The sequence below is a fragment of the Microcebus murinus genome, chromosome 19, assembly GCF_040939455.1.
Source record: "Microcebus murinus isolate Inina chromosome 19, M.murinus_Inina_mat1.0, whole genome shotgun sequence".
Lineage (NCBI taxonomy): Eukaryota > Metazoa > Chordata > Mammalia > Primates > Cheirogaleidae > Microcebus > Microcebus murinus.
In genome coordinates, this window is record NC_134122.1 from 46,742,069 (window position 1) to 46,758,791 (window position 16,723).

Sequence of the window (16,723 nt, forward strand, 5' to 3'; positions counted from 1 at the left end):
CTGAGCTGGGGGTTCATTCATCAATAAGTTGTGTCCAAGGAATCGACTTCCTTGCAGCCCTTCTAAGCAGTCCAAGGGAATCGATTTAAAAGAGAACGCAGCCAAACTGACTGACCAGCACGATCCACCCTTGGAGCCCGGGGGACACGATTTGGGAGCAGGCGAGGCCGCGCTGGGTGGGTGAGGCTCTCTGCGCCCGTCGGCGAGCCCACCCCCGAGGACGCGGCGGGCGGGCACGCGGGGGGCGAGCGGGGCGCCGGCGGGCGCACGGGGCATGCTCAGAAGCCGCGCAGGTTTGGGTCTCAAGCAGGCGGCGGGCGCGTTACACCCGCGCTCGCAGCCCGAGGAGGAGGAGGAGGAGGAGGAAGAGGAGGAGGAGGAGGAGGAACGCGAGGAGGAGGGGAAGGAGGAGCGGCCAGCAGTAGCCACGACCGCCACCACCAGGCAGAGAAGAGTTCGTGAGGAGGAAAAGACCCTCCTCCCCCTCGGAGCGCCTTCTGTCAGCCTTGGGGGAGAGGGAATACAAGATAAAGAAGGAGACGCGAAGAAGCCGAAAAGTGAGGCGGAGAAGGCGGAAAAAGGGCGTGGGCAGAGAGGGCGCCCGGGACGCCGGGCCGGGCCGGGCCGGGGGGCGGCACTGCCGAGCCCGACGCCGCGGCTGGGGCAGGTGCCGGCGCGCCCGGAGGCGGCATGTGACGCGGCCCGGCTGCCCGCGGGCGGAGCGCTCCCGGACCGGAGCGCACAGGCGGGCGCGGCGGCGCCACGCGGACCCGCTCCCCTCCTGCTCGGCCCGCCGGCGGCGGCAGCGCTTCTGGGAAGACGGGCGATGGACCGCGGGGCGGCTGCGGGCAGGGGCGCGCGAGCCTAAGGACAGCGGCTCCCTGGGCGCGCGCGCGAGCGGCGGGCCGCGAAGGGACAGGGGCCCGGACGGCCCCCGCGCGTCGGGGAGGCGCGCGAGACCGGCGTGGGACGGCCACCTGGAGCTCCGCTGCCAGGTGAGCGCGGCGCCCGCCGCCCGGGCGCTGGGCAGAGCGGGTGGCGGCAGCTGCTTGACCTGGTTTCTCGCCTCGCCTCTCGTTGGCGAAAAGGAGGAAAAAGTTTTCAGCGCGGGTAGGGGACGTCTTTGCTTCGGGAGTTGAAAGAAGGGCTGGGGAGGGGCGAGAGAGGCCGGCCGCTGGGTTCGGGGGGCGGGAGGGGGATTTGAATCTCGAGGGCGCGATCTGGCGCGGGGTTGGAGCTCTGGGGCTGCGGGTGGCGGGTGGCCGGGTGGCACCCAAGTGCTGGGAAGGCGACCAGAATCGTGCCCGCGGTGGCCGGGAGAGAGCCGGAGTCGCCCCACCCTGCTCTCCTCTCCTGCTCCGTTCTCTCTTCCCCAAATGCCCGACTGGAAGCGCCAAGTGTCCGAGCTAGCAGAGCTGCTGGGCTCGGTGTGTGTGTCTGTGTGTGTTGTGCGTGTGTGTGAGCGCGCGCGTGTGCTGTGCGTGTGTGCTCCCCTCTCCCGTTCCATGCCTAGACCCCCGCCAACCTCGCAGCGAGGCCGCCCGTCCGGATCGCACTTCGGGGGGCACATAGGCAAATCTGGCACTTTGCTTAACACTTAGGCGAAGGCGCGTAGCCTGGTGCGCGTCTCCACTGACCCACGGAGAGTCTACACTTGGCGGGGTAGCGGCCGCCGGACCGCATAGGGTCTCCTATTTGAAGCCCTTACCCGGCACAGCCTCTTACGGCGGGGTAGGTTTCTGCGTGCTTTTAAAAAGGCGGGGCGGAGGGGGGACAGTTGACTTCAGCAGCGGAATCCGCTTGCCTACTTCGCCGTGTGCTTGCCGGAATTGTGATCCGATTCCGCACGCTTGTGCGTGTCGTGCGACTCTCTTTGCACGCAGGTTGGAAGTGGTAGAGAGGAAGCAGGGGTTGGGCAGCTGCATCCATATGGACAGATTTAAAAAATGCAAACCGTCGTGTGTCTGCACGTGTCGTTTGAACCTGTCCAGAGGCTGTAAGGGTAGGTCCCCTAGACGATCCCTGCCGGTGTCCGTATCTGCAGGGAGAGAGCACCGCTCTTTGTGGGACGGAAATGTATTTGTCAAAGAGATTGTGTTAAGGACACTGGTTATTTCACAGTACCCTTTGCACAGACCTTTCCTTTCTCTCTTGCCCTCTTATGAGTACCAAGAAGACGGATAACCTCCCCCTCCCCCCCCGCCCATTTTGGGCTTCTGTGTAGGCTACTATTTGAAAAAAATAATCTTTTTAAAGTGGGTTTAACGATTACGTCGTCTAAATAATTTTATGTTGTGAGATCACTGTATTATTGCATGAACTACTACTCATCACTATTTCCCGTGTTTAAAACAATGCCTGTGTATGTACTTAAGAGAGAGACCCTGCATAAATATATACAGTTCCGAAAGAGGAATGCTAAACCTAGAGCAAACACATGCATGTGGCCAGGATTGTGGTGGCAGCATAGTAATAAAAAAAAAAAAAAAATTAAGGTCTTTTTGACGGTGTTGGACGCACCCTCTTGTAGGAGCTGATATTTCTAAGTATGCATGTGCATGGAACATGCCTGCTGCTCCCAGGCTGTGTGCATTCCAGCGTGCCACAGAAATGTAGGTTACATCATACCACTGAATAACCTGTCTTTAGATTTTGTTTACATGACCAATCTAAATTACCCTAATACATAATTAGCAATTATTGGGCTAGAAAACACGTTATTTTTGCAGTGGTTTCCATATGGAAATATAACTTTAGCTTAAATTATTAATTTAAAAAAAGATTACATTGCAGATCTGATTCAGATGCGTTCTGTAGGCTGGGGGAGGGTGCTATGAAAGCATATTTAACATGAAAATAGTAGTGTTGGAATACTGTTTTTTAAATAACAGTGGATAATTATGCACATGGACTTGTTAGTTGAAAAAGAAAATGAGATAAAAAGTCGACTTTAAAAATGTCTTTGGCTATAAATCCTTTGCAGGGAAAATTACTGTAAGGGAAAAGTGTAAATTGGGAAAAGGAGCAAGCATGGAATTGGTGAAGATTTAGAGAAAGAAAAAGTGTTATAATAAAAGTAGTTCTGTATTAAACCTACGTTTAAGCTTATTTAGGAAACTTTCCTTTAAAGTTTAGAAAAAATCTATGAATATTCACTATCCTATTTTTATTTCTGGGAGGGGAGTAAAATGTCACTTCAAAAGCATTATTTATTTCTGAATGTTATTTAGGCATGCGTAAAAGTTCCTTAGAGTGTACCTTCTCATTTTTTTCCTTATAAAGACAAATGATTTATTTTCTTACACAGAGAAAATTTGTTATTTTAAGCTAGACTAAGTAAAAGTATGAACTTCTAATGATATGTTAGCCTTTATTTGTGGGCAACCTGTTGAAAGTGAGCATAGAAAAAATATGAAATTGGCAGAAATAGAATATCTCGGATCCACGCTAGTAAACTGAATAGAAAGTTAAAGTATATGATTAAAAACAAAGTTGTTTTGTGTATTTATATATTATAAAGTAATACTTTTTTTTTTCAGATTTTTACCTAACGTGTCCTATTATTTCTTGAGCCAACATATTGGTCTTGCTTAACGTTGTTAACATTGGCTGAATTAGTTGCTTACTCCTAAATGGCCTGGGTCTTGTTTGCGGGTGGGGAAGTTTATATTGAAAACAGCTGTGGTGGCACTTTAGCCAGGAGATGAATGCACTGTGACTCATGTGAAGACAGAGACTCTAATCAGTATGCAGAGAGATGCACCTGTCCTTCACTTAATGCATATCATAATATATTATGACTAATAGCATTATTTTCACAATGTGATTCTAAAAGATCTGTGGATAACTGGAAATTTTTTCCTTTATATAATATGTTTGTGAATTTAAAATATATTTTCCTAGGAGAAGGTTATTTACAAAGGTATACATGGGGCCAATAAGAAAGTAATCAAATATCTCACATGTTTATTTTTAAAATTCAATCAGCATGATACAGTGTGCCTCATTCTTAATCATTGAATGCATAGTCTTCCTAGATGTGATACCACTGAAGTGCTGCACAGATTTTCATCTATAAAGTTCATTGAGACCGGTAGAAGCCCTGTCCTGGTTTGTTAGCCTGATAGGACTTTGGAAGAGAATTTCAACCTCCATGGAAAGTTTTGATTTTATGAAGAGATACTCTAATGAATTTGACAGGAGGCAAAGTCAGTCACATTAGAAGTTAATTTCTGGTGTCTGCTGAGCTCTGTGTTCTCCATGAAGGAAGAGGCCCTTGTTCAGATCAAATGCAAAGGAGATTTTTTTATCCAAAATCCGCTCTCCATGGACAGGATGTGCAGGTATAAAGGTTCCCCCTGTCAGTGGTGAACTCAGCAGCTGGAGGGCTGTGTTAGACTGCTACCTTCCCTAATCCTGGGCAGTATAGATCTGCATTAGCTTTGTCTTCAAATAGAGAAATAATTTTGGTTTAGTGAAGCAATTGAAAATATGAAACTACAATGCAGCTTATATGAAAACTGTATGGCCTTCTTAGGAATTTCTCTCCCCTGCACACACATGGAGACAATAGTAGCTGCTCTGTCCACCTCCTGGGGTGGTTTTGAGGATCCAATACTTGTGGAAGTGCTTTGTGAACAAACACTAAAACACTATGAAATGCAGCATGTGACTGGGACCCGCCACCACCTCAGTACTCCTTGACAGAGAGCACTGAGCGCTCGTAGGTAGTCGCCGGCTGGCTCAGGCATTGGCTGCTGTGTGTGCCTTTTTGTCCAGAAGTTTTGGCAGCTTGCAGATTCCCCGGCTTCTGGCAGGCTCACCCCTTAAGGCTGGTGGTTTGCATTCTCCCACCTGTTGTGACTTCCTGCTCATACCATGCTGAAGGCAAGGACGCTGGCTGAAGTGCACCTTCTTTAGACTTCGCTGCTGAGGCTGTGGCCTCCCACATTGACACAGGCCCAGGGGCCACTAGTGACGACAGGAAGTCAACAGAAGGAGTATTCTGAACCACTGCCATCTTTTCATCCAGTCGTGTCATCAGCTTATCCGGAACCCAACTAAAACGTGAACACTTTGAGAAAAACAATGGGAAAAAAACCCCAGTACAATTAGACATATAGTAGCTGGCGGATGTTCTATGGGCGTTGAGCTCTTGCCTTCCAGTCCCTGCTCTGCATGGGACTCAGGGGCCTGGCCTTTCTGACTCTACAACCAGTGCAGGGCACAGAGGAGGGGAGTCTGCACTAACCCTAGCGAGCTCTGGTAGTTTCCATGCCCCCTAACTTCAGTGTCTCTAACTCCTCTGATATTTGCCATTTCAAAGGATTAGGCTTCTCTTGTGTTTTCAGTGTGCGTTTTTAGTACGGGGCTTAATGTCTTACCTGGAAAGACTTTAGCTATGACCTTGACAATTAGCCATACCCTTGCCAAGAACTTCTTTGCAGGAGCAAGACCCCATTTTTTCTATTCTCAGCCTCTGATTCAATCCCAGTGTGGACAACCCTGGGACCTAAGGCACAGCCACCCTCCTGGCAGCGTATCATTTCTGCCCAGAGACTGGTACTGCCAAGTTCCACTTGACAAATACATTTGCCTTGTCTGTCATTGTTGGCAGGATCAAATCTCAGTTCTCTACACGCCTCCTGGCCGCTGTAATTTGAGTTGCTGACTATCCACTATGGAATTAATCCTTCCTGAGGTCATTTGTTCTAGTCTAGTCCTACCCTATTTCCTGTCCCCGTGTTTTCCTTGAAATCCGGCATAGTGGCTGAGCCATGCTATAGTCTACCTTCAGTCACTCACTTCTAGGCCAGGAAGTGGTGCTAATATAGGCATCCTGGTTTAGGCAGGATATCCTCCAACTGCTGCTGTTCCAGTAAAATTCAGGTGAGTTTAAACCAAGATATTTTCAGCCTTTTTTGGAGAGGGTACCCAGATAGAGGTTCTCCCAGATGTCTACCTCAGGGAACCCTGCATTTATGACTGTGAGGTGTTCTGATGCTCTTCTATGGAAGCCTTCTCATTTATCACAGGTAGCAATGGCCTGGAATTAGATTCATATAAAAATATCCTGTCACAGAGCTATAGGAATAGGGATCTGCTGACAGCCTTTGTGTACATTTTTAAACTTGTCACTTTGGAGTACATTTTTCCCCACCGGAATTGCCTGTGGGATCCGGACAGAAGAGAAAGCTGGTTACTGCTCACCGTAGGGCAGTACTTGCCCACAGCCGTTTGAAGTCCCATCAAGCTTGCTCTCACCTGTATTAGACCCCAGTCCAGTTGTATTTCACAGGCTGTGAATCTATACCAATTTCTGCTGGCCACAGTGGCATGCACCTGTAGTCCCAACTCTGCAAGAGGCTAAGGCAGAAGGATTGCTTGAGACCAGGCATTCCAGGCTGCTGTGTGTATAGTTCCCCATGTGAATAGCCACTGTGCTCCAGCCTGGGCAACACAGCAAGACTCCATGTCTTTAGAAAACATCCATATACATTTCAAGTATTGGGTTCTTGGTTTCAAATCAACAATATATTTGATGATTATATGCATATTCATTTAGAAGTGTTATCAAACCCAGTGATTTTTGTGATTTTCAACTTTTAGTGCAAAAGAGTCTAAAAAGCACAATTTTTGTTATGTGTACATCCCTCAAACCATTTACATGGAAAAGAAGTTCTCATTCACCAGATGATACTATGATCATCCTGTCCTGTTTTTGCCTGTGGCTTCTCACGTGCACAGTAACACACACCACGTATAGTATGTTGTGTTAGGGGAGAGCTGAAAGGAAACTGGACTGGCCATGTTGTTTCTTTATATGAAGTCCTCCTCTCTCCTCACCCCATGTCTTTCCCATCATCCAAGGACCAGACAGACTTTTACAGCTTTCCTTGAATGCAGCTATCACTTTGCTTTCCCTGAAGTAAAATAAGTTATTTTAAATCACTTGATTTATTTGAATATTTGAAACCAAAAACCTATCTGACTAAGCAACTACAAGTCATGTCTCTCTCCTCTGAAACGTGGTAGTACTTACTATCTTTAACATTAAATTTGACACTCAAGGATAACCTAGGTAGTATTTACTTTCATTCTCTTGAAAGAAGTTAACTTCATGAGAGTATATGATAAGTAAATTTTAACATATACTTGTTTGAATAGAATGAGGAAATCACTCTATCTCTCAATTACCTATCAATCTCTTTATCTAATCTGTCTGTGCTTATCACATATACACATGGGTGTATATCTCTCTTATAATTCTTTCGTTTCATTGTTATCTTATGTGCCAGGCACCATGGATAGTCTGCTTTGGATACACAGGGTGGGTGAGTCTAGCGCCGCAGTCCCCAAACCCCAGGCCATGGACCATTACCTGTCCGTGGCCTGTTAGGAACTGGGCTGCACAGTAGGAGGTGAAGCTTCATCTGTATTTACAGCTGTCCCCCATCACTTGTACCATGGCATAAACTCCCACCTCCTTCTCATAGGAGCCCAAACTTTACTGTAAACTGGCCATGGGAGGGATCTAGGTTGCACACTCCTTGTGAGAATTTGCCAGATGATCTGAAGTGGAGCTGAGGTGGTGATGCTAGCGCTCCGGAGTGGCTGCAAATAGAGATTAGCAGAGAGGTTTGACTGCACAATAAATGTAATGTGCTTGAATCATCCCGGAACCATCCCCTGACCAAGGCCCATGGAAAAATTGTCTTTGGTGAAAATGGTCCTTGGTGCCAAAAAGGTTGGGGGCTGCTGGTCTAGGGCTCTGCCTTCCAGAAGGATACGATCAACACGAGATGGGAGTGGCTCAACACATTTGAGTTGGAAGGGATTTTAGATGTTGTTTTCATTTCCTAGAGCTTAAAACAACAGAAATTTATTCTCTCATAATTCCAGAGGCAAGAAAGTTTGAAATCAAGGTGTTGGCAAAACCATGCTCCCTCCCAAGATTCTAGGGGAGACTCCTTCTTGGCTTCCTTGAGCTTCTGGTGACTGTCTGCACTCCTTGACTTGTGACCATATCACTCCAGTCTCTGCTTCTGTGGTCACATTGCCTCCCCCTCTTCTTTCTGTGTGTCTCCTCTTCTGTGATGGCATTTAGGGCCCACCCGGAAATCCAGGATAAGCACCTCCTCTCAAAAGCCTTAAATTCATCACATCTTTTGCCACATACGGTAATCCTGTAGACACTGGGGATCACCAGGAGGGGTGGCCATCTCTTTTGGGGGGCCACCACCCAGACCATCAATGAACAACTTTTCTACTTTGCGACTCCCTATGGGTGTTCTTCCAACTGTGCGGTCTTGCGCGCTTTCAGAAATTAACACTCACACGCAGCCTGTTCCATTCCCGGAGAGCAGTGAGAGGCAGATCTTTTTTTTTCTGAGCCAAAAAATCTAATTCTTACTCACTGTGCCTGTTTGCTTCCCTAATACTGAGAATTAGGATGGGAACACTTCTGATCTTTCTTCCATAAGAAACCCTTTAAAGTGGAACAGTTCAAAGTCAATTCACCCTGGTCTTTATGTGCCACTCTTAAACTGTCACGTTCTTTCGTAGCTGTCTGATTTACACACAGTGGGTATCATCCACACTCTCCTAAACCTCACTATTCGCTGGTGCTGAACTTTGGGCTTCTGACTTCCATCCTCAGGAGGTGCACAGCGACCACGTTTCCAAAAGTGCTTTGTAACGTCTTTCTTAGTCACAAAAGGAGTAGCCCTTTTCTTGGCTATCCTCTTTAATCTCTTTGCAACACTTTTATACTCCCTAATTTGCAGAACATTACACCTCCCTGGCTTTCTTCTGCTCTGGTTCTTTTTCTCTCCTTCCGATTTCCCCACCTTCATCTTCTGCCTAATGTAGGTCTCTCCAGCAGTTTCTCCTCGGTTGACTCCCGTGCTTTTTCTCCCTTGCCTCTCCTTTTATGATGTCATCTGTTTTCACGGTTTCAAATAGCCTTTCCGTGTGGGCCACACTCATTTGCTGTCTCCAAGCCCGCCCTGGCTTCGCCGGGGAGCACTTCCGTGCGCCTGCTGGGTAGTGCAGCCTTCCCCTGCTTCTTTCTCATCCTGTTCCCCTCCTGGGGTTGCTATGTCTATGAATAGCATGACCATCCTACAGCTCAAACTTTCTGAATAAATCAAGTAATCTTGATTTATTCTCTTCCCTTGCCTCCCACATTTAGCTAGGCAACAAATTCTAATAATTCAACCAACTAAGATCTCAAACTTCTTGGCTACTTTTTTTTTTTTTCCTGCTATCAACACCTTAATTCATTGCTGTTCCCAATTTTATGTGCTTCCAAATCACATAGGGATCTTGGGAAAAATGTAGATTCTGATTTGTGAGGACCGCGGTGGGGCCTAAGAGTTTGCATTTCTAACAAGCTCCCAGGGGGTGTAGACGGTGCTCATTTAGGCTCAGTCTACACTGAGAAGAAAGGCCTAGAGTTATACCTTTAAACTTTTCTCTTTGTCTTAACATAGGAACATGTGTGTATTAATGGTAATGCATAAATTATTAAATTTGAATTTTTGAACTGCACTGAGCTTCCCAGACGATCTTGTAGAATATATTCTGGTCTTTTAATACATTTTAGACAGATTATCATTATTATCATTATTTTTGAGACAAGGTCTTGCTCCATTGACTGGGTTAGAGTACAGTGGTGTCATGATTGTGCACTGCATCCTCAAACTCCTGGGCTCCAGTGATCCTCCAGCCTCAGCCTTTCAAGGAGCTGGGACTAGAGGTGCACGGCTAATTTTTCTGGCTTTTGTAGAGGCAGGGTCTCACTCTTGCTCAGGCTGGTCTTAAAGTCTTGGCCTCAAACGATCCTCTCGCCTCAGCCTCCCAGAGTGTTAGGATTACCAGCACGAGCCACCATTCCCAGATTACTCATATTGAAGACCAAATCTGATAGTTTTTCTCTTACCCTTAAACACTTTCCTTGACATCTCCTTCCATTTCCTATTGAATAATGACTAAATGTTTTTCGGTGGTCTTATCCTGTTCCATGACTTGGATATACCTTTTAAATTCAGTCTCCAGTCTCAAGGTCACCCTTCACTTCCCCCTGAGTACTTGCTGATGCAGGTACACATCTTCAGGGGTCTGAATTTTGGCAGTTTGTCAGGGACTGCTTGAAATGACACTTCTCCCTATGAATTAATCTTCTAGTACTTTATCAGAATCTCAGTTTTATCACTGATTATATTCCCTCTTGTTTTTTTTTTTTTAGTGTGTATATGTGCATGTATACAAAAATTGTTTCAAGTACCTACCTATGAAATTCTTGAAGATGCCATATTTCATTTGTCTTTGAGTGTCCTCAGTTACCTAGTACAGAGTCTTCTCCATAAATGCTCAAAATGCACATCCACATGTAAAATATGTAAATACAGTGTTTGTGCTGGTTGTCTCACTATAGTATTATGTATGATACAAAATCCAAACATTACAGAAATATGTAATATCAAAAGTAAAAGTCCACCATGACCCAATGCTTCCCCAAATATGGTTAACAAATTAATGCATAATCCTCTGATATTTTTCTATACACATCCTAACATTGACTCTGTACAAAACTGGTACAATATTAGACTTTTGCAACTTGACTTCAAATGTAAATCTACCTTCCTCTTTTTAAAATCTGCAACTTATTCCAAATGATTGACTGATTTAACTGCATAAAATCAATCTGCTTAAAATGGTCTAGCAATGTAGAAATATGTTTGCTTTGAATTTCTGATCAGTTAAGCATGTCTTTATTCAGCAGTTTGTCTGCTCCTTGGATTGTGCTAGACACTTTGTATTTATAAGAGTAAGGCACAGATACTGCTCTAAAAGGCCCAAGCTATTGTGAACCCTTCCGGCTAACGTTGAGTGATGGACTGATGGAGAGGAGTGATCATTCATATTTGACGCTAGATTAAAACCATCATGTTTAATGTCATACACTCTTAGATTGCTGGATTGTCTGTTGAAATGTGAGCTTTCACATTCTCTAGAATGTGAAAAGAATTCTTTAAATTCAGAATTTTGAATTCTGAATGTGTGCATATTTATCTATAACTTTTTAATATTTAGGAGTATTACTTTTTGTTTTGTGAATGAATGTACACTTGGAATAAAAACAGAAAATTTTTAAGAAAGATCTAACAAAGCATTTTCATATATTTAGTAAAACTACAATTTACGGAGAAGCAGTATGAAAAACAAAAATAAAACATCATATGAGCTATGGTTTAGAATGCCAATAACTGAGGGTACAATATAAGCTATTTGTTGGGAGGAAAATCCCTATAAAAGGGAAAATCAATATTTCTCTTGGAATTTGGGAGGGATAACTCTTAATAATAACGAATGTTTGTTACTGCTGCCGTATTTCTCATTTTTAAAACAATCAGTTCTGTGGTGAAACTCTGGAAGACCATTTTCCTGAGTGGAGGGAAGGCAGGATTATGTTTGAGGAAACTGGAGTTGTCAGCAAAACAGTTTGTGTCTTAGGGAGAAGAAACTTACAGTAGATAATGAAGGGCTACAGCTTTGAAACAGTATGAGACTTCTGCAGTCTGGGTTAGGGAAATTATCTGAAGAATATTTCTACATATTCTTTCAAACCCTTGAAAACTTGTCCATGGTTTAGTTACTATGTCTTCCTTATGGTATTATATATTTCTTTTAGAATTTAGTACAAGTGAAAATTGAACCTCTTTGGGAATAATGCAAGCAATTACCTGCTAATAAAATTAATCCATCTTTATTTTTAGTTTGCAGTGGCTACTGGGAAATTCCAATCTAAAAATGACATTCAATCATGATAGCCAGTTTTGCTTGGGTTTTTCAGTATATTACTTCTTTTTTATTTCTAGTATTTTTTTTTAACTTTCAGTATTAATATAATCTCTCTCAGATTCTATTTGGGAAGTGGGCAGGATATAATTTAGAAATATACAGTCTAAAATGATACCTATGAAAATATGCTCAAATATTAAGGTAAGAAAAAAAAGTAAGTACGTACTTTAAAAGTGAATCAAAAGAGACAAATCTTTGGAGGTCTGAAAATGCCAGCAACCACCATGGGCAAAGGAAGCAATTTTTAAGTCAATGTAGGATATCCTGAAGCAAGAAAAAGTAATGATGGTGATGATGATGATGATTATAATGGTGAATTCTGATAATTTATAAGGATTCATTATTTTCAGATAATACATCACTGAAGCAACAACTCTGTTTTTTAATTTTTTTTTTCTTTTGGAGATAGGGGTCTTGCAATATTGCCCAGGCTGATCTCGAACTCCTGGCCTTAAGCAGTTCTACCGACTCAGCCTCCCAAAGTGCTGGGATTACAGGCATGAGCAACCACACGCAGCATCAAGTGGTTATTATTATTAACCATAATCACTGTGCTGCAAAATAGATCTCCCACACTTATTCATCCTATCTAACTGAAACTTCACACCCTTGATCAACATCTTCCCAACCACTCCCCCAGCCCCTGGTACTTACCATTCTACCTTTTGCTTCTATAAGTTCTAGTATTTTAGATTTCACATATAAATGAGAACATGCAGTATTAGTTTTTTTGTGCCTGGCTTATTTCACTTAACAGAATGTTCTCCAGGTCCATCTATGTTGTCACAAATGGAGAATTTCCTTGTTTTTTTTAAGGCTGAATAGCATTACATGGTGTAAGTGTACCACATTTTCTTTATCCATTCATCCGTTGATGAATACTTAGGTTGAGTCCATATCTTGGCTATTATGAATAGTGCTGCAATAAACATAGGAGTGCAGATATCTCTTTGACAAACTGATTTTAATTCTTTTGGATAAATACCCAGTAGTGGGAATGCTGCACCAAAGGATAATTCTATTTTTAATTTTTAAGGAACCTTTACACATAACAGCTATACTAATTTACATTCCTACAAACAGTGTGCAAGGGTTCCCTTTTCTCTACATCCTTGCCTACACTGGTTTATCTTTCATCTTTTTTATAATAGTCATTTTAACAGGTATGAGGCGATTTATTATAATACATTATTGTGGTTTTAATTTGCACTTCCCTGATAATTAGTGATGTGCATTTTTTCATATTTTTTTTTAATTTCGGCATATTATGGGGGTACACATTTTATTTTAAGGCTTCAAATAATGCCCTTTCTTCCCCTCCCCCCACAAGTCTGAGCTTCAAGTATGACCATCCCCCAGACGGTGCACATCTCACTCATTATGTGTGTATATACCCATCCCCTTCTCTCCCCTCCCACCTGCTCAATACCCAATTAATGTAATTCCTATGTGTCCACTTAGGTGCTGATCAGTTAATACCAATTTGCTGGTGAGTATATGTGGTGCTTGTTTTTCCATTCTTGGGAAACTTCACTTAGTAGTATGGGTTCTAGCTCTATCCAGGAAAATACAAGAGGTGCTATATCACCATTGTTTCTTAGAGCTGAATAGAACTCCATGGTATACATATACCACATTTTATTAATCCACTCATGAATTGATGGGCACTTGTGTTGTTTCCACAACTTTGCAATTGTGAATTGTGCTGCTATAAACATTCGATTGCAGGTGTCTTTTTTGTAGAGTTTCATTTGATCTTTTGGGTAGATGCAGAGTAATGGGATTACTGGATCAAATGGTAGATCTACTTGTATTGCTTTAAGGTATCTCCATATTGTTTTCCACAGAGGTTGAACTAGTTTGCAGTCCCACCAGCAGTGTAGGAGTGTTCCATTTGAATGACTTCTTTTGAGAAATGTCTTCATGTCCTTTGCTCAGTTTTTAATTGAGCTATTTGTTTTCTTGCTATTGAGCTGTTTGAGTTCCTTATATATTTTGATATTAACCCCTTATCAGATGTGTACTTTGCAAATATTTTCTCCCATTCTACAGGTTGTCCCTTCACTCTCTTGATTGTTTCCTTGGCTGTGCAGAAGCTTTTTAGTTTGATGTAATCCCATTTGTCTATTGTTGCTTTTTGAGGTTTTACCCAAAAAGTCTTTGCCTGGGCCAGTGTCCTCACGCATTCCCCCCAGTGTTTTCTTACAGTAGTTTCATAGTTTCAGGGCTTAAATGTGTCTTTAATTCATTTTGATTTGAATTTTTGTATTTGGTGTGAGATAAGGGTCCAATTTCATTTTTCTGCATGTGGATATCCAGGTTTCCCAACAGCATTTATTGAAGAGACTGTCCTTTCTGCATTGTGTGTTCTTGGCACCTTTGTTGGAGATCAGTTGACCGTAAATGCATGGATTTATTTCTGGGCTCTCTGTTCTGTTCTGTTGGTCCGTGTGTCTGTTTTTGTGCCAGTACCATGCAGTCAACAGCCCTCTTTAAATAGAGACTGTTATTATCCATCTGTCTGTCTATCTCTGTATATATATACAGAAAAGGAAACTGAAACATACTGAGGTTAAGAAATTTTTCCGTGCTTAAATACCTAATAATGTCGAATGAACCCAGGCCTTACTATCTTGGCTTTTATGTAATATACATGCATGCCTTTCTTATCAGAAGCAGGGAAGCAGGCAAAGAAAAGAACAATCCAGAGGTCTAGGCTTGAAGATAAAATCAGGAAGTAGATTCTGGGAGGGACTGAAATATTTCCACAGTCTTAGGGACAGACCTAGCCCTTTTTGAACCATTGGTGAAATACTGATTGGCATGGTCAGGCCTTAAAGACCAGACCAAGCTGAATAAAGAAACTGGTCCCTCGGTCAGAAGGCTGTGCCAGGTGAAACAGTGTGGGGCCTTTCTCCAGCTTCAGCATGAACAGAAATCGGTGCCCAATAGCACTTTCCTATTGTACCCTCATAACTTCCACCACCCACTTGCAATTTCCATGCTTTCCTCTCTGTAAGATACTTTCCTCTGACTATGGCATATTTGACTTTGCTTAAAGCACCTTCTCCTAGTCTTGAAATTTTTCAAGTTACCATTCTGTGTTTTGTCTTCTCCTGATTTCAAAGTGCTCTTCCCTCTGACTCTGTTTTTCTGCTTCCATTTCTTTCTACTTTGTTTTTGCAATCCTATGAAATGTGGTCCTCTTATCATTCTGTGGAAATGACCACCTACAATTATGCATTAACACACTCAGTGCCGAAGTTAAAACTGCAGCGTGCTCTCTGCACAGCCTTTCCACTCATTCTCCTACTTTGGTTCTCCCTCATTCCTTGGTACATAAGATGCTCACTTCTCATGCTTTCTTCAACTTGGATTGCTCCTTTTCAGCCCTCATCATCAGTCCCTCTTCCTTTGCCTTGTATATAAGTCCTTTGTAATATGATCAGATGCAGACTTTAAAGTAGTATTTGAGATTAGCTAATTTGGGTCTCTTATTTTATATTTGAGGAAATTGAGATCCCAAAAAGTTAAATGCTACACTCAAGGCCACAAAATTAATAAGCCTGAATCTCTCTAGACTCCTAGCCTAAGTTTCTGTGTACTTCCATGCTAAGTCACTGGGGATCAATTTTTTATTTCCTTTATACCTTCACTCTTTATATGTTGTTTCTAAATCCTGTTGGATTTTCCTGAGCCATATCTCATTAATTACTTCCCTCCTGTTCCCACTACTACTTTCTTGGTACAGGTTTTCCCATCATCTCCCCCTTGCACAGCTTTGATAGCCTCTAACATGCCTCCCATTTCCAGGGTCTTTTGGATTTTACTTGTTCTATAATGAGATATACAGTGTCACCTCTACATAACTTTCATTTCGGTCTCTCCTTCCTCCCTCTGCCTGCCATTGTGGCCACATCAGCCTGCTTGACGTTCCTTGGCTGTGCCTCTGTTCTCCTGCCTCCGGATTTCCATGAAGGCTCCATACTTCCTGCAGTTTGCTGTCCCTGGCTTGGCTGTGGCAATTCTCCAAATATTAGGAGGCCTGCATTCCCGAAAATACGGCCATCCCTCAGTATCATGGAGGATTGGTGCCAGGACCCCCCTGGCAGAGACCACAAACTGAGGATGCTCAAGTCCCTTCTATAAAACGGCATAGTACTTGCATACAACCTATGCTCAGTCTCCCATACACTTAAAATCGTCTCTAAATTACTTGTGATGCCTAATACAACGCCTGCATAGCACTTCATTAGAGTGGATTCAGCCTAGTACCGGGAAAGGGATAAATTCAAGGTTAGGTTTTTGGAACTCTGTGCAATTTTTTATCGAATATTTTTGATCCAGGGTTGGTTGAATCCATGGATGTGGAACCCGCCAATATGGGGAGGCCGATGTACATCATTTTGATTCCCACACTCTTTTGGGGTGACGTACTCATACCTGTCATAACATTTGCCATACTTGTTTGCGTTAGAATAAATTATGTAACTAATGATCTTTTTCTTCAGATTGCGAACTTGTCGCTAGGAGCCACCTATCACTTGTTTCTCTATCCCCAGGACTTTATATCTTGTAGAATCTCACTAAATTAAAGGATGCTTTAGGGCCCTCTGTAGGCAGACATTTTTATGTCTTATTCACTGATACATCCCAAGGGCCTGCTTGACACACAATAGACTTTCATTAAGTTTTTTTTGTTGAGTGAGTTCACTGTTACTGTGCATTTTGGAGAGAAAAAGAAATCTGAGATTTAGAAGCTTTCAGTGTATCTTGATAATAACAAAATACTTTATACATTTGTAAAGAGTAATCAGTTCTGGATGAGTGTTATGTAGAACATATTAGAACTTTCCCA

At 43.2% G+C, this 16,723-nt stretch overlaps 1 protein-coding gene across 2 annotated transcripts in view; it reads left to right on the plus strand.

Annotated features, from left to right (window-relative positions):
• The first annotated feature begins 906 nt into the window (after positions 1 to 906).
• The window catches only part of CHRM3 (cholinergic receptor muscarinic 3), a 435,162-nt gene continuing 419,345 nt past the window's right edge, over positions 907 to 16,723 (plus strand). The window contains exon 1 of one of the 2 annotated variants that reach the window (XM_012738300.2): positions 907 to 995. The gene's annotated coding sequence lies outside the window, so the exon portion shown is untranslated. The other variant, XM_012738301.3, reaches the window with a different exon arrangement.